At 40.2% G+C, this 26,764-nt stretch overlaps 1 protein-coding gene across 1 annotated transcript in view; it reads left to right on the top strand.

Annotated features, from left to right (window-relative positions):
* soga1 (suppressor of glucose, autophagy associated 1) overlaps positions 1-26,764 on the top strand; it is a 104,049-nt gene that overhangs the window by 45,873 nt on the left and 31,412 nt on the right. The gene's annotated exons all lie outside the window — the stretch shown is intronic.

Here is a 26,764-nt window from a genome sequence, read left to right as displayed (position 1 = left end):
CCACTGGTAACAGAACTTGTTATCACTTTGTCAGCTTCCATAACATTGACATTTCTCTCCAAAAAGATTAAAGAAAAATATCGATGGCTTTTAATTATTACAAATTGTCTACACGGACTAGAAAAGTCCCCCAGATAATCCACCAAGCCTCAAATAGATTTCTTTCCCGTAGTGTTTTTATATTAGTGCTGTATTAGGCTACACTCTGCTGCCTGTCAATCATCTGACTCCCTCAGGATGAAATGGAGGTTTGTTGTTATTACAGCATAACATTTGTGTTTAGTGTTTCTTTAACCTGCAAGGCAGGTTTGACATTATTAAATGAGTATTTTGTAAATGATGACATAGTAAATGTGCAATATACAGCACACACTGAAAAATGACTGCTAATGCAGACAATAGCAGAATAAGATTGTAAATGAGACCAATAATTTAACAGGAAGGTTCTTTCTTGACTTTGGAAATAGTAGTTTGTCAAAAATAATCTCAACTCAAGGTTCACGTTGTATCTTTTCAGTTTGCTCACTAACTGTTATTATACAGTATGATTTCATTCATGTTTAGGACTTCTTGTCCATATTGGCTTCAAAGCATGAAAGAGATCCATCTCCATGACAACTTCCACTGATGAAGACCACGTGATATGGTTGCAAGCTCTGGAAAAAGTTAGTAATGAATGAATTTACATTACTTTCTACCAGGCAGCTACCTCCGGGTCTGAAAAGTGAAGCCAATGCTGAAGTGTCGTATACTTGCATTCTTTCTAATAGCCAGCAGGGGGCGACTCCTCTGGTTGCTAAAGAAGTCTGATTGTATAGAAGTCTATGAGAAAATGATCCTACTTCTCACTTGATTTATTACCTCAGTAAACATTGTGAACATGAGTTTATGGTCTCAATCGCTAGTTTCAAGTCTTCTTCAATATAGCATGATGTTCATTTAGTAAATTATGGTCCCATTTAGAGTCAAATAGACCATAAAGCAGGGTATGCTTTTGGGCGTGGCTACCTTGTGATTGACAGGTCGCTACCACGGCGTTGTCCGGTCTAGGAGTTGTCTGTGTTTTCGTCTTACAACTTTAACTCTTTCACAGGGTGTTTTTGAAAGTTAATTATAACAATTCGGTTGCCTAAAAATGTCTTATTCAGCTTTCAGTTGTACTTAGCTCCACCCTCTCGTGATACTTCTGGTTGCAAAAAAACAAGAGGGCGACGGACAAAATTACGAACTCGAGGCTTCAAAACAGCAGTCCACAAACAAATGGGTGACGTCACAGTGACTGCGTCCACTTCTTATAAACAGTCTATGCTTTCTACCACTAAATCATGTACACTAGGAAAACAGTTGTAGTCAGTCAGTGACTAGATACCCAAAATAGTTTGATAAACTTGGGCATAATAACATTCCCAGTATTATAATCCATGAAATTCTTTTATTAGTTTTCATAACACCAGAAGGCTATTATTACTGTTTCATAACACTATAGCTTTCTGGCTATTGCTGTCAGAGGATGTGATAATTCACTTGTAGCACAGCAATGAGCCTGAACCAGTCGCCCAGTGCAGAAACAATCACTGGCTGGTTAATGGGGCAGAATGGAGCTGTGGGTATCTGGAGCTCGACTGAGCAGAGAAGAGAAGCTCTAATGTAATCGCACACTGACTGACTGGTTGCTTGGAATAGATAGAAATAGAGGGATTATTATGCGATGGCGGGACTGATTGTGCAACTGCCTGAAGAGAAAAGTGCCTTCAAGGGCCCCTGTGTTAACAACTGTGGAGGAGGAGGAGAAATAAGGCATAAAGACTTAGAGAGAAAATCTTTTACTGCATGACCTGACTTTGCAGAGAGGGCTAGGATTGACTAAGATATGAATGTGAGAGATAGCAGGTGCTACAAACTGCATTTTATAATCCACAGCACACAGGTGGCTCAGGGGCAGACTGTCGGTTCAATTGCGGTATTGCATTAGACTTGGTCATGCGTTCTACCCGGACCTTTATGTCATTGTCCATATTGTCCATTAATCCCAACCCAACCGGTTTGGTCTGGTTCTAACGGTTCTTGATCACAAATTGTGTTTTTAACATAGATGGACGATTACCACATTCACGATATCAATAATGTTGAATCAGTTTAAGAATGCTAAAGCTCTCACAGCATTGATTTCCTTCCTCTCATGCCAATATTTGTACTGGATTGAAACAAAATGAGAAACTGGGCAAGAGCTGGGAAAGAGCGAAGATGTAGAGAGAAAATAAAACGACACAGGGGAACAGAGAAAGTGAGACTGAGTGAAAATCGTAGAGACAGAGCGAGCTCGAAGAACACTACAGAGAGAGGAGAGGTGAAGGTAGTGTGGAAAGACAAATAGGTGAACTTGGATGGTGGAGAAGAAAATCAAAGGCAAAAATGTGGTGATGGAAACTTATAAGATGGAGTATAAGAAAGAAGAGAGGGGTGTGTGAGGTGTGGGCGGTGTGGACATGCTCAGTGGAGTGCATGACTCTGTAATCCTACAGTAAGAGAGATTTATCTCTGTCCTTTTGTATGATGGTAGAGGACACTAGTGGACCGTTATAGAGAGACCACGACCACACTGTGAGGTTTAGCTGATAGAAGAATCTATTAACGGGTAAAGAGTATGTGATATTTGATAATGTAACGACATGTTGTCCAATTCAGAGTCATATGAATTGGTTTATTGAACAAGGACAAAGTACATGTACATTAATAGGCACACGTTGGCTGTTATCAAATCCACAAAATGGAAAAAATGGAAAATCTAAAATGGACTCAGCTTGTAGTTAATGGTGTAAAATATGCAAAATTATTGTTTTTTAGGTTAAAACACAGATTTTCTTTGAAACATAGGGAGAAACCTGGCACGACGTGATATGTCCTCTCTTAAAGGGCGGCTCCATCTGCGGTCTTTTCTGGGTTTTACAAATGGAAACGCTCACTCAGCCATTAGCAAAATGCAGTGACGTAGGTTACTATAATAAGCTTATCGATAAGATTATGAATAATGTGAACACTAGCAGAAGACCAGCAGAAAAACATATTTTAGCCGCCTAATAACACCCAATGTCAGTTTAAGTTTCACCACTTTACATCGCCATCAGACAGTCCTTTCCGACGGGGAACTGAAGCTGTAATATTGCTGTCTTCAAAGCCACCAGACTCCATTCACAAAAACAGTCATTTTACCTCACAGAACACAGGAGTTGCCGGTCTACCGCTGCATCGATCAGTTAGTTTATTTGTGTTATTTTGTGACCTTCGGATCCAAATTAACGTGGTTAAGCTACAAAATTATGTAAAAATGAAAAAAAAAAAAAATGAAAAAATAATGGACCCGTAAAGTATGAAGCATCATACAGCGGCTCAGGTTGGTAAACATAAATCTAATTGACCGCACTTCAAACGTTTCAAACTGTTTTCCTCTCAAAGCAGCGTTGTCTGCCGGGATGTGAGATTGTCTGCTGCAGCTGTAAATGTAAAAAGGATCCTTTGAATGTGTCCTGTTGTCAAGGACAGTTTGCTGAAGGTTTGTCCTCTTTTATTACGGCACATCTCTCCTTCATGGGCATTCAGCTGCTTTCACTGAATGTTCTGTTACCTCGGTGCACGGTCATCGGGGTCGGCTGCTAGGACACATAATGACGGGAATTACAACATTACTGCGGTGCACAAGGCCAGACCATCACTGGTTAAATGTTCAATATCAACACTGTTACGGATCATTAACCCGTACATGTTCTCAGTCTGCTGCACTGAAGCACTTTCACCGTCTCAAAGGCTGTTATTGTATGAGAGTACAGTCTGAGGAGGCAGCTGTGTGTACATGCTGCTATTATGAATCACCCACTTATTAATTAATCTCAGACTGATTACGAGTGTCCTGACATCCCACTGCCAACACAGGCTCTGGACGTTCCCTCGAATCTCAACCTCAATGTGATTTCTCATAATTAGCATAAACATCGCCCACGGCAGCAGTGCAAGCCCGGACGTAAACCATATGTGATCATGATTAGAAAAGAAATCCACGATTAAACACCCACTGTTGTAGGTTCCTCACAGAGTTAACTACTGTTTCTACGGGGATTTTAAGCTGCACGACATAGCGGAGACAAATGTGTGTCACAGCGAAGAAGCGCATAAGATTCTATTAAAAGACGTTGACATATTGTTAATTGGTAGTTATAAAAATGGAAGACAAAAAGGGGAAACAGTGTGATAAAAAATGTCTGAACAGCTCTAAACTTCAACAATGATTGATTCACATTTCTGCAGACAAGTTTCAGCTGAGATCAAATTAAATGCAAACAGAAAGATTAAAGTGATTCAGGCCACATCAGAGTAACTGCAGTACGGCGAACTCCTGAGTTATGCTGTCACAGGAAAGTCATTTTTGATGCACATGAGGTCACAAACTTACAGTACAGTAAATGTCTGGTCACACCAGCATTTAAAGTGGACCAATTTCACGAAGAAATCAATTCAGTCCTGTAGAATTGCTTCAATCAGTGGATTCACTCACTGCACATTTGCATGTACTTCCTTTGGTGAACTTTGACCTGTGAATTAGCGGTGTTGACGAATAGCAAGCCATCTTTATAGTATTAACGTTTGAGGGAACTCAGAGCCAGAGTAATGTAGGAAGCTTTGTAGCGTGTTCGCTGTGTTGCACCTTCCACTTCTATTCAACCCTTTACTGTCGGAGTATGAACTGCTCCACAAAAGAGAAGTGAAGTCATGAGAATTGTGCACAAATTGCTTGCTAGCTGATAGTTATGCTCCGTTCCAGTCAACTCGGGACTCGAAAATTTCCCTTTCATCTTGTGAAAACTGGATTCACCAAAAGTTGCTGAAACTACAGCAAAAATATATCTTTATATTCTTACATATTTCAACCCCTACTTGCCTCTTAAAGGAATACAAGTAAGTCTGATGTTGACACCACATCTCTGGACTTCTGGGTACTGAAGTCCTTTAAATTGTATGTAATTCTGTCAGCTGTCTGGCAGACTGAGGAGGTGCTTTGCGCTGCATTAGAAAAAAAAGATGTTTTGATTTAGGGTCAAGTATCATTAGTATCATTAGTAGCATTAGAGATCTAAAATTTCACCTTTCACATACGTTCATATTTCAATAAGCCATTTGAGGTTGACGGAAGAGAATTGGATGCCAGAATGATATTTGGCTGTCTGTTAAATTGGCCGTTAAGTGTGGACAAGCCAGCTGAAGTCAGGATTTATGAGCTTTTGCTGGTGATTTCCCTCCCTAAGTGATCTTTGGGTACTCGGAAGCGCTCCGGTGATTCCCTCCCCAGTTCTCAGAGGGGTTCAGTAAAGCCGGTTTGTGTTATTCTGTCAAACTGCAGGTCAGAAATTAATGGCTTCCCCCCTAGTTGGTCCCAGTACTGATCAGATCGGAGCAGTGGAGCAGGGAGAAGTGGTCTATCGGTGTGTGTGTGTTCCTCCAGGGCCTGATTCTCTGCTAAAGGCTTCACCCTATAGTAATTTGTTGCAACAGAGACAGAGAAAGACACCCTATAAATATAACAAGTGGAGGGTTCTGGTGTGAAGACTCTCACTGGTGTGGGATTGAATTGTTTTTTCTAAAGGCAATAAAAACCTATTTTCTTTATCAGCCTTTTTCTGTAAAGAATGGGATCTTAAATGAAAATACAGTTATCCTCCGAAGTAACAGTAGAACCACGCTGGTTACTTCACATGAGAAATTCATGTTTTTGTGTTCAGGCTGTGCTCCTCTCACTGGTTGAATTGCCATTTTGTTTCACTGCATTAATCAGTCTCACATTCACGCTGTGTTTGCCCAAACTATTCAATAGCGAGTGATGTATCCGTCCCACCTTCATTTTCAATCAACATGGAAGCTGCGGTAGCGGACATTTTTAAGCGACCAAAATGTTACAAATAACTTTCATGAACTGAAAACACACTGTGAAAGGGTTAAAGTTGCAAGACGAAAACTGGACATCTCCCAGACCGGACAACGCCGTGGTAGCGAGCTGTCAATCACAAGGTAGCCACGCCCTAAAGCATCCCCTGCTTTATGGTCTATTTGACTCTAAATGGGACCATAATTTACTACATGAACATCATGCTGTATTGAAGAAGACTTGAAACTAGCGATTGAGACCATCAACTCATGTTTACAATGTTTACTGAGGTAATAAATCAAGTGAGAAGTAGACTCATTTTCTCATAGACTTCTATACAATCAGACTTCTTTTTGCAACCAGAGGAGTCGCTGGCTGCAGCATTGGCTTCTCAGACTCGGAGGTTGCCCACTGACTTAATTGTGTTAATGTTATAAACAAGCAGCTGTTGTTATAATCAGAAACTTCTCTCAGTATTTCAGACCTCTCTTTCATCTCAGACCTTTACTTTCATGTCTCTTCTCTCCTCCTCTGCTTGTAATTTATGCACCCCTAAACTTTATGGTCCCATGGGGAAAATGTGCTGTGCAGACAGAAACAGCCACACAATAAAAACACAACAGCATCACATGATGATCTTGTTCATTAGAGTTGTTTATCCGTGATCAGGGGATGTTGTCTGTTCTCAGCGTCTCCCACTCCCTCGTAATAAGTCCAGCCAGCAGGCAGCGGGTCGATAAGCCGCCCTGTTAAAAGCACATTAAGCTCATCCCCTAACTCAAAGCTAATATGTGAACACATTCATGCCTGTGTTCATTTGTGCGCCCGCATTAGCATCTGCTTGAGTCACCCACGTTAACCACAATAATCAGGCCACAGCAGCTTGTAACTGGGTCAAATCAGGTTAAACCGTGCCATGTGGAGAACATTTGTTTTCCCTCAGTTTCCACTCCTGTTCGTGATGTAATTATCAACGCCACGTCAAACAGCATCACTAATTCACACACAGGGATAGTTCAGGCTTTCTGTCTGTGATTCTGTGTGTTACTCCCAAGTTGCTCTGTCTGAAGTATGGGCGAGAGAAAGAAAAGTAAAAGAACACAAAAGAAAGAAAGTGAAAGAACAAAAAGGAAACAAAAAATATAATATATGATGTAATTATCTTTTTGGGGAAACTGGCTCATAGCAGCAGTAAATAGTAGGGCTGCGCCCTCTGAGTCGATGAGGACACTAATCTGTCGTTTTGGTCTGAGTCACATTTTTTATTCTGAATGACTGATTTCCAAGAAACTTATGAACATATCTGGTAAACACAAGATTTAAAGTGGTGCTGTTGTGTGATTCTTTGAGGAGAAACTCAGTTTCACAGATATGTCAATTAAATCAGTGAGTGTTAAGTCGACTTAGAATATCTTTGGTCGAGGACAGGCCTAGTAAATAGAGACTTTTAAAAGCAAGAAAAAAGGGAGTAGACATTAGAAAATCTTAAATTCATCATATACTACTAATAATTTAATAATGAAATATTGGAATATAGTACGTTGAATGTATTTATAAAGAGCAAAGCAACAATAAAATACAATGTAATGTGATTAGAAGAGATTCGTATTGCGGCACCAAAAGTAGTAAATGTATGCAGTGGTAGGTAGAAACTAGGTGATATTATGTTGAGCCATGTTGCGCCTCCTATTCAATCTTTCGGAGGTTGGAGCGGACGCAGTTTTAAAACTATAGTGAAGGCATTATATGAAACTAGAAAACCTAAGGAATCCATAGGTACCAACCATATGACTTGTTGCAAAGGAGGCTAAATAACGCTCCAAAGTTACGCTACATTTTGTCGAGGAAAAACTATCACGGCGATTTTTACAGGGGTCCCTTGACCTCTGACCTCAGGGTATGTGAATGAAAATGAGTTCTATGGGTACCCACGAGTCTCCCCTTTACAGACATGCCCACTTTATGATAACCACATGCAGTTTTGGGCAAAAAACGTGCAGTATAAATGTATTATTTTTTCTTTTCTTTTTCTTCTTTTCTAAAATGGTGTGTGTATTCTTTTTACTATGACAGTTTTCTTAAAATTGAACTTAAAAAAGAAATACATTGAATCGTTTCCCCTGTATCATGATACGTATCATACCGCCAGTTCTTGCCAATACACAGCCCTAGTAGAAACAATATCACGCTTTAAATATATATCTAATGCAATACTAGGGCCAGAATAAGGGAAGAAGAAGAAAATAGATTTGACTTTAAAATGAATGCAAAACTTTCACCGCATTCACATCACAAAGTCCTGAACAAGTGCAGAGCGTTTAGACCAAGCTGACTTATTATTGGGGACAAGACGAGGTCACAACTCGTTCTCCTCAGAGAGCGAGGTTAAGTCTCCCATCAGCGTTGTCATATCCTGTTTGATTTCCTGTCTGAGGGGCTGATTGCCATGACTACAGCACTCTGATGGAAGGAAGGATGAAGGATTAGAAATGAAGGGGAATAAACAGACCTGCTGAGAGAGGAATGGTGTGTTTAATGTCTGTCGACAAACATGGGAAATCTCTGACACTTTGGGGAGGATGTGTCTCCGCTGGTATGACAGCATACGTATGAGTAAATGCTTGTCACACTGGAGTGAAACTAAATGTTAAGGGCGATAATGATATATGTTGTCACAGGTACATACTGTATATTCGTCACAGTAAAAACAAAGTACAGAAAGGTATTTAAAGTTTAAACCTTAAATCACCCACAGACGTTTTACTGCTGTAATTAATGTAACAGAAGGTGTGTGGTCGCCTCTATCTCACACCACCGGCGTTGTTTGGAGCAATGTTTCTGAAAATGAAAACCATAATTTCTCATTAATGCCACGGTAACAAGGTTGTTGCCTGTTCTTCCCCCTCTTTTGTCTTTACTAAGGAGGAAAACACATTGTTTTTTTCTATTAGCCTTTCACTGTCTCTACCTATCCTTAAAACGATTTATACCAGAGAAACCAAAGCTTTTACAGCACCATTATTAAAGACGCTGTGTAAATCAACTTTGATACCCCATAAAAAGCATGAAAACAGTCAAACCCGCTTAACAATGTTGACTTTTCCCCCTGAGTTTAAAGGATGAAAGTGGTATCAATCCTCTCATCTAATAACTGCAAACAAAAAAGCCCTAAAAATGCAGTGTAGAAGTCTCCACAGGTTGCCATCCAACTAATGTCTCAAAAAGATTTCTGAAATTGACTTATGGTTAACCAGTAATCCATATCACCTTTGTGTGTGGTGCCGGTGTTTGATCTTTGTCCGTGTGTTTGAACTGCCAGACGCACCTAAAGGTCACCAGAGCCCCGACATGTCCATCAGAGCCGTGCTTTGTTCTGCTGTCAGGGAGCTCAAACAGCCTGTTATTATTCAAAGCACAAAGAGATTAATAGCACTTAGTCTGCTTTTATGAAACACACAATGGTTTCCTTCAATTGGCTAACGTATGAAGGACCCGCGATTAAACATCCATCATAGAATTATTATTTTTCCCATTTCTTTAATACTTTAAATGAATGCTTTGCTCTCACACATATAGTGCACATACTTTCAGTATTTCATATTTTACACGACACTTAATGTGTTCATCATCACAGAATTATTATGAGAAATGATTATTGTTGTTATTATAATGTAATATTTGCTGCTAAACACACACACACACACACACACACACACACACACACACTTTGACATAATTGATGCAGTTCACGTTGCAAATTACTGGACATCTCAGTCAACCTGTCGTACACGCTCCACTTCACTCTCTCACACACACATACAGTACACTCTGACATGCTACTAGCTATCACTGCTGACTCTGTGTGAGTGTGTGTGTGTGTGTGTGTTTGTGTGTGTGTCAGGTGTGAAACCACATATGACAAGACATCCGGCCTAATTCAAGATGTATGACCATGTTTATTAAGAAGCCACAGACCATATGGGCGTCATATGGACGTGTGTGTGTGCATATGCTTGTGTTTATGTGTCTGAAGTGTATTTGCATTATGTATGAGCTTCTGAGTGAAGAGGTAGGTCAAGAGGTTTTGCATACATAATATGTGAGAAAGAAAAACAACTTTTTTTTTCAATGCAGGCTTTGGCAGACCAACTTTGTTTTAGAAGTCAGGGTTTACGTATATGCCGGCTTTTAGCCGATATCACGTGTAGTTGTCCGCCAGATTAAATGACCAACGGGCAAAATGTCCTTCGGGAAATATGCCAAATAAATGAATCAATTAATAGCATATTAAATGGTCTACACAGCCAGCTGACTTTGTAAATATGAAACAAACAAAGTGGCTCGGACCAAGCCACCACACTGATGATATAAATAAGAGCTGTGAGTGTTTGTATGATTGAAAGAGAGACACAGAGACAGAGAGGGGAAGAGCAGGTGGACAGCAATGTTTCAATAAGATTTTAATAATAATTTGAATGTCAACGTAATGAATGAAGCTTCAAACTATTCGGTAGGACACAACACTATTTTAAATTTGTCAAACACGGAAATCGGACCGACCAGCCTATACATTTTATTTTTTAGGCTGCTTCTTTATTGAACTTATTTTCAAGTTATGTCAAATGTAGGCTATTATATGGCTATTTAAAACATATGTCCAGTAGCCAGAATACTGGAATATTAATGGTCATATTGGCCGTCAAAAGCAAAGCTTACTTCAATATAGTAATCCTATTGATGCTACAGAAGAAGAGTTATAGTTTTGGAGCATTGGAAAGTTTATTTTTTGCTATTTGAATTACAGTATGTGACCTTTACCCTTAAAAACAAGCCAAGACAAATAAATCTCAGCTTTTTCAATAGAGTTCTGACTTTCTGATCCCTTCTAGTTTTGGCGAATATGAACTAACGGTTCATTTCAGGCTTCACCTCATTAGAAGCCACTTCCTGTCCAAAATATAAACTGTACAGCGAGATAGAGAGAAAGAGAGAGAGAGAGCAGGGAGGTGTTACTGTGTGATGCTCTCTATTTATAGGGTATAACAGGGTGCTGTGTTGTGGTTTGCTGGGACACCCTCTGTCACACACACCAGATGGAGACTCTGTGTTGGTGGAGAAGCTTGTGTCTCTGTGTTCTCGTTCACATATGGTTTCTCTCTGTGATGCTGCGGTAACAGTCGCTGGCAGCTCAGGTGACGGCAAGTGAGAAACAAGGGAGGGAGGGAGGGAGGAGAAGATGAAGTTTAACCCTTGTTTAACCAGGCAAGATGACAAGTAAACACATTATGGTGGGGAACAAAACAAAATACTGTTATACAGCAACTTTAAAAACACAGTATCACAGTATGATCTGAATCTGTTTGCAGGCACAGCTTTAATTACGTCTGCATTTAATTAAAACAGATCTTAATCATTCAGAACACATTGCTACATAGGAATACTACTAATGCAGGCACACCTTAATTAAAGATCTATGTATAAACAATGTTTTAGTAAAGAAAAAAAGAGAAAAAGTATCACCTGCATTCATGCATGACTTGCATGCCGATAATGAAAACTACTTGAATGAAAAATATTGAAATGTAACTGCGCACAGCATTTGAACAACAACTGGCCTTGAACAATGGCCAGTTTTGGTTTAAATGTTTATCCATTGACTGGAGCTAAGTGTGCAGCTAGTTACATTTCTGTCTTTCTCTTTAGTACTTCGTCAAACAAACTGATTTTACTTCCAGAACTACATCTTCAGAAAGTCTTGAATCTAAAAAGAATAAAACAAGATTAAATGAAAAGACCTGAACAAAAACTGAAATGATTCAGTAATGGTAGTAAATTTTTAGTCTACGAGAGCAATACAATTCATAGTTCACTGTGAAATGTTGGAAATATTAAAAGCTAGTTACAGATCTCTATCGTGTCCGTTTCATTAAAGCGCAAAGGAAGTATTAAACCTGATGTTAGGGCAAACACCAGAGTCACAGCTAAACTCACCGAGAGCAGCTTTAATCCTCTGTGAGCAGCAGATAACCGCTAATAGATCTCTGCTGCTGGAAGCCGGAAGGGTCGTCTCGTCTGTGCCATTAGCCTTTTGTTGAGATCGATAGTGAGGTTGGAAATCACTGGGTGTGATGTTGTGGACTCACTGTGAGGTGAAGTTTAGATTCAGCGTCAGGGCGGTGTAATCATGGCTTGGTGAGAATCCATTCGGTCAGTGAGTTTAGTGGATGGTTGACAGGGCGAGGGCTGACAAATGACAGACCATCTGTCACCATTCTGTGCTCCATATCAACTCGCACTGTTTTATGTCTTTGATTCTCATTTTGCTTTTACTTGTGTGATTTTCTTTTTTATATATATACATTTTTGAGGAGCATTGTTGAAGTTTACCTGAAACCCAAGATTTTCATTGCCAATCACTGCTTGCTGTAATTGTTATGCATATGATGAATAAACAAACTTGAACTTGATAGTGTCACCAGACTGTTCTCATACACCGTATCAATAGTAGCTATATCTAACTTACGTACTTAAGTTACGCCACTTCTGTAGTTATTTTAAACCAAACCACAATCTTTTTCTAACCCTAAATAGGTAGTTTTGTTGCCTAAACATACCCAAGTAGTTTCCTGTGAAGACGGAAGTTTATTTTGAAAAGACTACGCATGTAACGAGCGGAAATCGACACGTGTTGCTGGACATTCGTAATGAAAAATGACGTATAACTTTTCGTAAGATATCATACGAACCGTTGTCTGAGGATATGTTGTTGCCACACACGTAATAGTTTCCTCCTTTCACTTCTTACATACTAACATGGATATTTATTTGTTTCTTCCAGATAACAAATGGCTTTTGTGGTGAATAATTTACATCCTTCTTAGTTTGTGGAAAGGTTCAAACATTATGAGACTCCTAAACCCATGAATCACCTTTGCTCATATTTACAAATATGATAATATGGAGCACCTTTGGGGAGAAAAGCTTTTTCCATGTTTACAAACTATGCAAAGATATTAAACAATACATCATGTTTATAGACTCATAGTGTTTTGCATTATAAAACATACTTCCAAATACATGCCAAGGGATATTGGGGTTTTTCTGCACCGAGGAAAGCAAGGAAAGAAAAATGAATAAGAAAAAGTAGCGTGGCAGGAGACTGTTTTACAGCCTGTAATAAGACTCTCCTTGTTTTGTGTTATTTCCCTCATGCCATTATTGCTGTTGCAGAGCTGCAGTTTAGCGAGAGATGCCATCATATCGTTATTAAACCTGTACATTTTCTGACGATGTGTTTGCAAAATGTTTTGTTGCAGCAATTTCGTAATTTTCCTGTTTACTGTTTACAGTCGAGCATCATTATGTCTCCGTTTTTATACCCAGACATGATATTCAAATATACGCAGAGAGATGTTTTGCTGTTTGCTGCAGAAGGTATTTATGTAAATTAGGTTTACCTGATTCTACATACAGGCAAATGGTTTCATTATCTGGTCTCATTAACAAAGAGCTTCCTAAATGGACAAATAAAGAGGAGGACGAGAGGAGAAATCAGTAGTCATGATGTGTGCATTGTTTTGAGGCGGTGAAGCTGCCTCGTGTGTCAAGAGCGTTTTAAGGCTCCGTGCTTCCTGTACTTTCTTTGATTTTGATTTGTTTCTCACTCCATCCATCCACCTTCCTTCCTCTCCTCCATCTTTTTTCTCTCTCCACCTCTGACCCACTCAATCATTCATCCTTCCCTTCATCCTCCCTCTCCCCCTCCTTTATTTCTCCTCCCTTCCTTCCTCCTCTTCCTCTTTCTGGCTTTTCATTAATGTGTTGCCAACGGGGTGCCTTGGCGACAGCCTGCGAAAGCCGTCGCCACGGCAACATATCATGTTCTGTGGCTGTTGAGGCGTTTTGTTGTGAGACGGGGCGGCGGGGGGGGGTGTAAATGGATGCTGCTGCATCCTTTGCTTGCTGAGAGTAGGAGGAGGTCAGACAATCAAATATTAAATTCTCCAGACGTTGAGCTCTGTTTCCCATCCCCCCCTCTCCTCACAGCATGTATACACACGTCTTTAAATGGCTTCATTACACTGATGTCTGTCTTTGTAAAGTATCCTAATGCTCTGCCTTCTACATCAGAGCCTTGTGATGTGTTCTGGTTGTTATCAGGCTGCGGATCCGGTGTTTTCTGATCAAAAGGAACAAGAAAAAATGTCCCTGGGAAAAAATGTCCCTGGGAGAAATTGCACCAACAGAACTCAAGCAAAAATCCTCAGTCCTGAAATGGAAAGCACACCTTTTTTTATAATACAATTCTTGCCCTTGGCCCTCTTGTTTCTCAGCGCACAGTGAATCTGAGGTGTGCTGTTACTGTAGAGCTGAAACGATTAGTCAGGCTGCTCTCATACACCGTTCGTAGCTATACCTATGAAAATTAATGCACTGTAATATTTAATCCATATAATCGTGAACCAGGAAGTATAAAGAGCGATAAACGCTGCGTAGGGAGGAGGTCCGGGTGGATATGTGGGTCAAAAAACACCAGACTTTTTGCCCAGGAGACCGGTGTTCGTGTCCCGTGTGAAACCAGAAGTCAAAGATGATTATTTGTCACGCAACCTCTGTACTTAAGTTACGCCATTTCCGTAGTTATTTTAACCCAAACCACGATCTTTTCCTAAACCTAATTAAGTTGTTTCTATTTTATAACTTTTCGTAAGATATCATACAAACTGTTGGACACGTTGATCAAGTTGACGCAAAATGTATCCATAACAATTTGGATAATTGATTAAAGGTGCTATTGATAACATTCAGCCACTAGATGTCGCATTCTCCCTCCCCCGTTCCATTGCATTCACTACACAACAAGTCGTTGCCAGGCACGTATCGTCAATCTCAGCCATTTATCCGTGTTTTCCACACTAACTGATGACTCAGAGACACCACGTGATACCAACATCGTTTGACTATTGGCTCACAAGCCTCGTTGAAAGTTTGAACCAAATGTCAGATATCTTCCACAAACTCAACATTAATTTTGGACCCGCCAACATTTTTTAAATGATTAATTCACAATTATAATATTTGTTTTTCAGGAAAAGGCATACTTTTATTCGGCACTTTTCTACAGGCTCTGTGGAGGTATTTTTTTTTTTAAATATTCTTCTACAACATTTTTTTATCAATAGGACCTTTAATCATTATAAATGCCAAACATTTGTAGGTTCCATCGTCAAGGTTTACAGTCTTTCTCCTATATTGTTGTTCAGATGGAATAAGTGATTAAAAGGAGACGTCTTTGGCTCTGGAGGCGTGCGGTAGTCAAACAATTGATACATCAGTTGATAATGAAAATATTCCTTCATTGCAGAACCCTGCAAACCAAACAGAAATCAGCTGATTTGTACTTAAAATGAGACAATTAGCCCTTTAATGAACGTTTAGGGGCAATAGGACCCTGAGGAGGGCTGGGGGGGATGAGGTGAGATTGACATTTGGCGTTCAGGTTCGGCGTCTGCTACACACACACACACACACACACACACACACACACACACACCCACACACCCTCCTCTCAGTCTGTTCTTGCACACGTAGCTTTGTTCAGCTTCCAACACCGCCGGGCACACACACACACACACATAAAAAACACACAAATCCTTCCACACACGTATATATAATACTTCCCACACCCATTTCTTGCTTGCACAAACAACAACATAGACACAGCTAAACACACAATGAATAATTCAGATCAATATAAAGCATTCAGGTTGTACTTGAAGGGGTGTTCATTTGCGCAAGGTCACCTACTAACACACTGCCTTAATAAGCTGAGTGTCTGGAGACACACACACACACACACATTGGCAGACAAACACACACACACATGCTTTTCTCTCTAATGGAAGTGGCTGGAAGTGAGCAGCCAGTCTGGTAACAAAGAACTGCCCTTCCTTCCTTCCCCTCCCTCCTTCCTTCCTCCTCTCCTCTCCTCTCCTCTCCTCCTCCTTCCATCTTTTTTTTATCCTTCTCTTCCTCGATCCTTTGTTTGCATATTTCCGAGTGTGTTTGTGTGTGAAGAGCCAAAATAAACAGAAGAGGAGGAGGTTTTGTCTCAAGTACAACCAAGAGAGACCGAAAAGAGATGGAGGGATGGAGATGGAGTGGAAGGAGGGAAAGACAAAGTCAAAACAGGACAACAGAAAGAGAGACAGAGACTGCTGATGCATTTAAATATGTCAGTGTTTGGAGCTGTTCTCTGCAGATTCAGAGTGTCAGACCCGTCCACTTGCATATGTCTTGCGGCGCTTTGTTGCTGTGCTAATACTATGTTAATGCGATGCTAATTGACCATTCACTCTCTTGGCTTTGGGTACGCTGATACACACGAATGGATGTGAGCTGAATCACTGTTGTGTTGCGTCATGTCAGCGTTCATTTGCACAACTAAAAATACAACAACAGACATGGTGGGAAGATTTACAGACACGCCATGCTCAGATGTTTGTGAGCTTTTAAATAATCACATTTAACTTACATACAAATGAATAAGAAATCCGAAATCAGCTTATGCAGCTGGATAGTAGCTGCAGGAGTGTAATGTGTGTCATCGGTTTAGCTTCAGGTGATTTACCGAAGACGGCGGCTGATTCACAGCTGGGTCGGATCATTTATATCAGCCAGCGTAGAATTTTCATTAAGCCTGCGGCAGATTGATTAACGCCACTTTTTGACAGGAAAAGCCATCTCAGGAGAAGTGATGTGCAATCAGGTGTGGTAAAGCAACCCGTTCTCATTCGAACTCGTCCCATGCTGACGCTTTGTCAGAACCCCTTGGCGTCACTTTTTAAGGCACTGGGTAGCCCAGCGCGTAAAAAATGTAGACGCTCCACTACGGTCGCAGTAAAAACATGATTAGCGTTGTGAATTCAAACAAAAACATGTACTTAGGTTTAGGCAACAAAACCACTTAGTTAGGTTTAGGAAAAACACCATGGTTTGGATTAAAATGACTAAGTTTGTAAAGTGAAAGTGAAACTTAACGTTGTGAACACAAAGACAAACAACACGTTGTTGGTTTCACACGGGACACAAACCGTGGTCTGGATGGCCCTGTGTTTGTTGGACCCATCTACACTTGATTTTCTTTTCTGTAATTTCAGTTGAAGGATTATATGATTTTGTTTTTTCGTTTGATAAAATTCACTGATATCTCACTCAAATTAAGGTGGCGATTCATTTAGCCTAATTTAAATGATTTCGATTATTTAAAATTCCTACTTTAAAATATCAAAACATATATCGACAATGGGTGCAAACCATGGCAGTGTTACCTTACTTTTATGTTATATATTTGTCATTTTGTTGGTACCCAAAGGGACCAATAATCATTAATATTCTCCTACAGAGTCACATTTACAGCGTTGTATCATTATGCAGCATTAAAATCAAAACTGAAACCATCAAACACAAAATTATATGAAGCGCAAAAATGCCTCCAAGCAATAATATAAAAAGACACTGGAAATACTGTAACTGGGTACAACATGGTATTGATCTAATGTGAATATAATCAATAAAGACATGATGGGTTTTCCTTGTGAGTCCTGCTGAGCATCGCTGTGCGGTATACTGTGGTTTTCATTGCTCCACTGCCTGGCTGTCAGACACAGAGGAGGAAAAAAACATTCAATTTGTATCTTTCTGTCTGTCTCAGTCTGCCGGGGTCACAACCTTATCTCACCGGAGAGAAATGGATTCATATTTATTCTGCTGCTCCTCCTCCACGTCTCTCGATGACATTTGTGTTTTAATAAAAAAACATTTTTTCATGTCCATCTGTTTCCCTTCATCCTCACAACCTTCGCTGCTGTGATGTGGACACAGGGAGATAGTGTGTAAAGGAAGAGAGGACATACAGTATACAGTAACTGTGAGTGCTTCTGTGTGTAAAGGAGAGAAAGAGGGCTTTGTTTTACAGTTGGCTAGAAAGTCCAAGCTGACGTCAACTAAATGCTGAATTTAATTAAATTAAAATGCTTCAGTTTTCCAGACGTTGTGATTTTTCCATGAGCCATTTTCTGAAAAAGTCTGTGTTGTGAGATCATGCAGTCAAATTAAATTAAATTTGATATCCGGAGCTTTAATATAGCAGTAAACAACTATTTGCTATGTAAAGATATAAAGGAGTAATGTCTACCTGAGCAGAGAATGAAGTCACTCTCCCTCTGTGTGTTGTAATCCAAGCTTCTCTGTGCTTTGTTGACATAGCCGGGCCGGCCACACATGCCTTTTAGTGCATGTTTGTGCATGTGAACGTTCCCCACTGGCTAGCTAACCGATGATGCCGTTGCGGAAGCGTAGCGCCCACCCTCTGGTTCCCCCCTCAGATTAACACTGTTAGCTCTGTCAGCACTGTTGCTGTAGTTTTCGCTGTTAGCTGCTAGCCGCCGCTCAGCCGTCACCATGTTGAGAGCCGTGCGGAGGCAATAGAAATGCTCCCAATCTCGCAATTAGCACTTTTAAATCATATTAACACCTTAAACGGACAGCTTCTTGGCCTTCATTTGGACTCTTGTAGTTCATCAGCCTGTCTGGTGTTAATGAGCCCAACAGTTTGATGGTTTTGGAACGCTCGTCCATCCCTAACCACTCTGGCTCTCTCTTTTTTTTCTCCCTCTTTTTATGTTTTTTTTTCTGAGAGAGTGTGAAAATCACCTCAGGGTGACACAGTAGGAGTGAAAATACACTATTGCCTCATTCAGTCTGGTCTTGTACTCTACTTAAAAGCTCATTTGACACCTACACAGTTTCCTAGAGCACCACTGTTGTCTACATCAAAATATATTAAAGGGACATCATGTAACATGCTTGAAAGAGGAAATTACACAATCCTCCTCTTGCTAATGAAACTTTAAATTCATAAGCAATAAAACAGGCTTTTGCTCAATTCAATACACACAGGGGGTTTGCAGCTACAGACTTACTGTACTTGGTCTGATACCAGTTGCTTATGGTTGCTAATGATTAAATTGATTTAACTTTGTAGCCAGTAATACTGAGTAAGTCTTATGACTTTATGACTCTTCTCTACTTGTGTTACTGTTGCACATTTTAGCATCTCCCAGATGAACATTTCAGTGCTTTTATCACAAAAGTAAAAACAAGAAGTAAACAAACAGTAAGCTACCTCACCAGGAGACACGTTTGTTGTTTTCACGCTCTCAGATATGTTGCCTAATGATGCCGCCTCAAAGGAATCTCGGAAAAGAAGTGTACTTTAAACGTTTGTGGATCATTTTCAAATGCACAGTTTTATATTTTCTTATACATATATTTTTTTCTGTTTCAGGCAGCCATTGTTTTTCAGTCATGTCTGTAATCAAATAGCAGACTCCGGTAGCTTGCTTGAGTTGTGTAATTCACGATCATTCATCAGTATTAAAATATTGTCTGTGCTGCATTCCTCATAATGATGATGTAGCAAAAAATGGGCAGATTTAATATTCACTCTGATGAATTACACAACGCAAAAAAGTATGCAAATATACTTTCAGATTATTCAATTTGAAATGGAAACCGTAAGGAAAATACGCCCAAATATCTCAAACACAGCAGCTTTATTTTCAGATTGGTTAAGGTGACAGGTAAAGCTTGATTTGTATGAAATGGACTAAAGCACACAAACCCACTGGGGTAGTACTTAATGAACAACTGGACGTCAAAGAGTCAGATTTATTTCCTCAACCCAGGCTTATCGACAATATCGCAGCAGACAAAGAGGCTTTATGCTCGAAGCGCCGACAGCAAATGAGCTGTTTATTTCCTAATTCGGCGCTAGCGGGGTGTTATAATATTTTCACAAAATGTGTGTGAAAGCGTGCGAGACACTGCCGAGTGTGGAAACAGCGTGAGTGTGTAGTAATGAGCTGAGCAGACTGGGGGATTTTGGGAAACGCTGGTGTTGCTTTCGTCTTATCTGCTCTGCTCCGTTGTGCTCTGAGCTGCTTTGCTCTGCAGCAGACAAGTGGAGAGAGCTGCTTAATGCTGCATTTGCATCCGTATGAATTCACTAAAAGCTGTTATCAAGTGTGACTAAGAATAAATATGATTTCAGAATCTTCTCGCCAGCGTTACAAGCACCCGTTTGCATTGTTATATGAACATTATTGGATTGCTTTTACTTGATAATCTTAGGATTTTAGCAGAAAATGTCACCTTGTCATTCTTCTATTTTTCTCTGCTTCCATCAAGCCTTATCACACACACACACACACACACACACACACTGTAGTTATGCAACCTATTGTGTGTTGCATTGTGTAGACTCTTTGTCCCAGACATGAGTGTCTTGTTCTCTCAGCCTGAGACTGGCCCCCTCGCCTGTGAGAGTGTTGCTGCATGCACTTCAAATAAATCACTTTCCTTTCCAGAAACCCACACTCTCTGTGTGTCAACACACACACAAATACAAACACACTTTCCCATTCACTCAGTTTTCTGGCAATTTGATTTAATATCTGCCCTCAGAGGAAAATAGTAGCTGTAGAATTTCATTGCCACATTTAAAAAAAAAAAAATCAAATAACAACCTTGTGATTTAAAAATTTGACTTTGCAGTGTGTTGAGTTCAGAGCTTTAGAAATATGATATAACCAGTAACCTTGAATGCTACTTTCCTCAGAAAAAAAAAATAGGTTTCTCATATTACTGTAATTCTGCCAAAAGTGTGTCCATGACCAAGACAACATCGCTTTGGCATAAACAACCACTGGAAATACAAGGTGGCGTCACAGCTGTGTCTGAAACTAACTGTTCGTTTCACCTACTAGAAGCTGTGAAACCAGAACATTGTTTTAAAATGTCACCTTCCAGTGCCCTCTGTGTTACGAAAACCGGAGATATTGTCACCTCAAACAGTAACCAGCCAATTTGGTACGTTACTCTTACAAATATATATCTTGGAAAACAGAGTCCTTTTTATTTGTCTGTTTGTATAGATTAAAGAAAAAGATTTTTAAAAGTGTTAATTAGTTAGATTTGCTGGTACGTAGGTGTATTTTTGAACTTGGAGTGGAGTGAGACAGGCTAGCTGTTTCCCCCTGCTTCCTGTCTTTATGCAAAGCTAAGCTAATCCTCTCCCAGCTCCAGCTCTATACTCAACACACAGACATAAGAGCAGTAACGATCCTCTCATCGAACTCTGTGAATTTTGAAATCTGTGTCACAAGTTTGAGCCCTGCAGCAGCCATGTGTCCCGTTGAAGTGTCCATACTGGTTATTACCTGGTAGAATAGTCAACTTAAAACTGAGAAGAGCGGATTTGTGTGTAATGAACTTCCCTGACCATTTTTACTGCCATTTCTGCATCACCTTCTATTATCTTGAATAGGTAAACCAGCCATTTCAAAGAGATATATACGTTTAATAAATCACAACTTAATTTTTTTATTTTATTGAGACATATACACATATTAAATACTTTCTAAATGAGACCAAATACATTATTATTATTATTATTATTATTATTATTATTATTATTATTGTTATTATTATTATTATTATTATTATTATTATTATTATTATTTTAAAGTATTTAGGTGGAGTTAACGGGCTCTTGTTTTTTCCCTCTCATCAGTAAAACAAACAGAATGTACACCAGCCTTTCATATTAAATTTAATGTTATAAGTATGCTACAATTATCAGAATAATACGAACATTCAGGCTCCCTCATGTGGCTCAAAGGTTCAGATCTAATTGTTAAAAGACGATGGAAAAAAATGTATTTGGCGACCCTAATAAAATCTCCGGCGACCCACTTGTGGGTTGCGACCCAGTCTTTGGGAATGATTGATCTAAATCATGACTGAGAATGTCATAAGCAAGTAAAGTTTATTTACTGTACAGTATATAGCACCTTCGAGAGAGCGTCGCAGAGTGTTTCACAAGACAATGGAAAAAGAAAAAACAAAACATGTCCCTGCTTGGAAATGGTTTAAGAGCAAAAAAAAAAAAGTAGAATATGAGTTGGACACATCCACTTAAATTGTTCTCCTCTCTGCTGTGCAGCTCTCAGGATTTCATGCCTGCTTGCCTCAGGTGAGTCTGTACACTGGGAGGAAATCTGATTTCTCTCTCGCTCTCTCCCGTTCTCGGAAAGCAATCTCATCTATTGTCAGTTAACCTGGGTGACGGGCCGTAACCTGACTAGGCTGTTAAAACCATTTCCATTCGGAAACCATATCAGCACACTGTAAAAACGTATGGTGCTTTGCTCCGGTCTGTCGCCAAGACAGTAACGTCTCCATCCAGCAGTTTTGAATATTTTTATCAGTGCATTTGCTGCCTGTTGAGGTGACACCGTGTCTATTTTCAGCTGTTATGATTCTGTAATTTTTCTAAGAGTATTTGCTGTTAGTTCCTGTATTGATGCTACGTTTCAACATTGTTTTTCCAGTATATTTAGTCCTTAATTGCTCTTGTAGTCTCGTATCCTTGCAGAGCTCACATCATTTCCACATCCGGAGTTTCAACATTAGTTTGTCTTGTTTCCTCCTGTTCGTGTCTCACCACAGTGTCAACATTTTTCACTCTCCTCCTCCAGACTTTCCTAACTCGGTATCCGCGTGTGTCACGGCTGGTTGAGCTGCAGATCAGATTGGATTTGAAGGAGGAGAGTTCACACCGCTGTGCCTCCTCATCCATGACGGAGGAATGACAACATCTCTCTCTTTCACTCCTCTTTTTTCTCCCTCTGTCGTTATCTGTCTCTCGAGCTTTTCTCTCTGTCACTGACCATCTCTTCCTCTTCCCCGCTCTGTCCTGATTGGTTTCCCTTCATCCAACATGCAAAGGAGGGCTTGGCGTGCATTTATGTCTTTGAAAATTCATCTGCCTTTGTCATAGTTTTTCCACTATTTTCCCTCTCATCAGCCTTTCCCCTTCATGGAAGCAACAATCGGATGACTGTGAAATATATTGAAATGTTACCTGTTACCTTTGTTGCTGCCAGTGTTGGTGCCAAAGAGGTGAATGGAGAGGAATCTTCATCCGTTTTCTGTGGGTGTTTTTATGGGAATGTGGATCTTTCAGCTCTCTGGTTTGCATGTTCCACATTTTATCGTACGTGTGTCATACAGCGTGGGACTCGCACTGCTCTGGTGTTGGTCTTGACTCTGTCTTAACCCCTCAAAGTCTTGGTATTGTCTCAGTCTCGATACCCTCTGGTCTTGGTCATGACTTGGTCTCGGTTTGGGTGGTCTTGACTACAACACTGGCTGCTGCTGGAACAGCAGAGGACACAGCCAGAAGCTGTTAAATATGTTATCAGATAACATGGAAGTCAACCTGTTATCTTATCTGCAGTGTAACTGGAGACCTGTGGGCTCGGAAACACGAGAGCCAGGCTCTGGTCACAGTGTGTGAGTGCTTTTACATAATGAATAATGAACATTTTCAATCCTACTTTTGTAAAAGTGAGTTCAAGGTGTGCCTTTAAATTTTGGCTTCAGCTCATGCAGCCGTTTGCCTGCTGATGCAACTGACGGTAGTCACATTTCAGGCTGATGGTTATCAGTTTAGGCAAGTTTAGACAAAACTGAATCAGCATTTTGTGGTTTAGGCTGTATCTAATTGCCGGTTTGTGCTGCTGTTTGTTATTTTACAGTAGTGCTGTACTGTCACAGTCAGGGCAAGTCAGTGGAGGTTCACACAGCTGATTGACAGTCCAGGCAACTCTTTGGCAGTGCTGGTATTGTGCATGTCAGCTCACTGTCACACTGTCATAGCTCACTGTGACACTCGTATAGAACAGAGCCATCATTAATGTCATTAGTAACACCTCTGCTCTTCCTGCTGTGACCAGTCAAAATGTCTGCTGTGGAGAAAGGCCTATTAAAATGGACTGGTATGGCAGCTGTGTTAACATATCTGTTAGAGTTATTGAAATAAAGATGATGTTTATTTAACTGTAAATGTATTAGGGCTGTCCCGAATACTAGTTTTTGGGCTTCGAAGCTTCAGTGAGAAATATTCAAACATATTCAAACATATTCAAAACTGTGGTGTTGGGTGGCGCGGCGTGGCGCGGCGCAGCGCAGCGCAGCGCAGCGCAGCAGGCTGACATGTTCTTCTGTCTGTCACCAATGTAGTCATTATTTCAACGTTTCTAAAACGATATAGACAGGAAGGCAATCCTGGCTATCCAAAATATTAAAACAAGTAACAACGAGGAAGGAAATATATTAAAAAGCCTTTATTTAAGTGGCTAAATCATTAAACATTCCAACAAGTTTCGACCACTCAGGGCTCCAAAACAATGTTATACAGGCAAAATCACAGGCATAAAAGCTCCACTGTATGTGTATCACACTGCTGGCTCCGCCCTAATCAGTGATGTATGAGTATTTCTTTTATTCTTACATCATTTACCCTCACAAATTCTCCATCGTCTGTGAAGGTGAAAATTACGCTTTAACACAAGTTTATTTTTATTCCTCGAAAGGATTTTGTGCTGCAAACTTTCCCTTTTGCTGACATTTCAGGAATCGCTCATGCAAATGAAGTGAGGTGTGATATTCAGTGTCATGAGCTCCCTCTGAGGAGTCTAGCGCAAATTAATTTCCATTTTTTTTTTTTTCCATCTAAGCCCCTCTCTGCAACTGAACGCTGCTCAGCTGAAAGCCTGGTCCGATAGTCACGACATCTGTTCAACATCCAGCCAGAATCAATGGGTCCATTATCAGGCTTTATCGATCAGTGAGTTTAGAGCCATTTGTAGTGTTTCCACCCTGATAAACTGATCTTAAAGTAGGTTAGGAGACAGGGGAGGGAGCAAGGAGAGAAGAGAGGGATGAGCAGGAGGGAAGGACAGCGGGAGATGAAAAATTCAAAGGTCGGGAAATAGCCCAAAGAGTGATGAAGGGAGAGAAAGAGGAGAGGAGAGGAGAGGTGAGGGAGGGAAATAAACATCAGACAAATCCCCTTCATGCTGATGCTGCACTGCAACTCCACCTGGACATGAGAGGAATTATTGAGACAAATCCTCAGTGCACAAAGGTTACAGTATCTTAACAATTCATTTCAAATGTAAAAAAAAAAACCCATTAAATTTACATTTTGGTAAAAATCTAAATGAAAAAGAATGACAACAGTATTATTATTAAATTTTTCTGTCTTCCTTTCTCACCTTTTTCCTTCCCTCTGTTTCTTTCTTTTGTTGTCGGTGGTTCGTTGCAGAGAGAGTGGCTTGTTTCCATGGAAACGGACTGAGCCAGATGAGCTTAGCTACTTGCACTGCAGCGTCTGTCCTTACTGTGTGTGTGTGTGTGTGTGTGTGTGTGTGTGTGTGTGTGTTTGCGTGCCTGTGTGCGTGTGTGTGATTGGTCTTGGCTCTGAAGAGAAGGGAGCGTGATGATTTATGAGAGTCTAATGCACTGGTCAGACACTTGGATGAGCAGAGGATGGGGTCTGTGTGTGTATGAGTATGTGTATGTGAGGGCAGTCGTTATTAGCAATGCAACCCAGTTTTTTTGGTTCATGTCGTTAGGTGTTATAGCGATGCTTTAGTTTTTCTCTCCTCATTTTTCCCTTTATGTCTCTCCCCCGCTCTTTTTCTCCTCTTTATCTCTCTCTGTTGTTACATGTCCTCCCTCCACCTCACAGCTGTAATTCAGCACTCTTATCAGCGTTGCCGTGGTGATCAAAATCACTATGGGGATGATCAATGTCACCATAGCGATGACATCTGGGGCTCAGAAAGCTCAGGAACTGTGTCATATGATATAAACTGTTTATACTGGACAGATTGAAATCAACATAAACAGGTCGTCCTCAGAGGAACAGTATGACATTTTGGGAAATAAGCTAATTCACTCTCTTGTGGAGAGTTGGATTGGAAGATCGATACCTCTACCATTCTCTGAATACGTTAGATAACGCCGCCCAGCTTTGCTGATATTGTAGCTCGCTAGAGCCTCAAATCACAGTTTATCATCTCAGATGTATGCGATATCGATTCTGGCACCAAACAACAAAGATGACATTTTCGATGTGTACAAGGGCCAAAAGACAGTTAGCTTAACTTGAACTACTTCTTTATTTTTGGACAGATTAATTAGCGAGTTTTAGAGATGCTGGCAGGCTGACATTATAAAGTTCAGACAGAGCAAGGCTAGCTGTTTCCCCCTCGCTCTGAGTCTGTATGCTAAACTAATCTAACAGTCTCCTGGCTGTAGCTTCATGTTTAACAGATAGACATGAGAGTGGTATCGATCCTCTCATCTAACTCGGCAAGTAAGCAAATAACAGGTTTCACAAAATGTCAAACTATTCCTTTAATGAGTTACAATTGAAGGGAATCTTGGTAAACTGGAAGGAGATTCCCATGCATCCTGGAAAACCTGCAGTTCTTTAGTGTTGCCTTCAACATCCTGAAAAATGACATAATCGTACTGGAACAGCGGATGGTTAAAGATGTGAAAAGGCAACCACATGTATTATTGTCCCACATCTGTGCAACAGCTGGCAGTTGAGATTATGGTTCTGTTCTGATGAGATAAAGGGGAAATCATGTGGTGGTTAGTGGTCAGTTGTGTTGTGTAACAACTTGTAATGGTGAATGCTGTTGAATATCTCTTGGTTCAGTGTATGAAAACAAAAACATAAGAGCGGTTCTGTTTTTAAGCTTGACACACTTGGGGTTTAAAAGTGTATTTTTAGTCGCAAAGAAAATAATTAGTTGAAAAGAGGTTGAACTACGAGTGTGTGTGTTGTGATTACACATAAATCCCACCTTTGTATTCCACTGCAGGTCGTCTCTCACTCCCTCTGTGTTGTTTTCAGACTGAATACATTCA

This window comes from Sebastes umbrosus, chromosome 6 (assembly GCF_015220745.1).
Source record: "Sebastes umbrosus isolate fSebUmb1 chromosome 6, fSebUmb1.pri, whole genome shotgun sequence".
NCBI lineage: Eukaryota > Metazoa > Chordata > Actinopteri > Perciformes > Sebastidae > Sebastes > Sebastes umbrosus.
The sequence above is the reverse complement of the archived record's forward strand: the minus strand, read 5'-3'. Positions and strand labels throughout refer to the sequence as shown.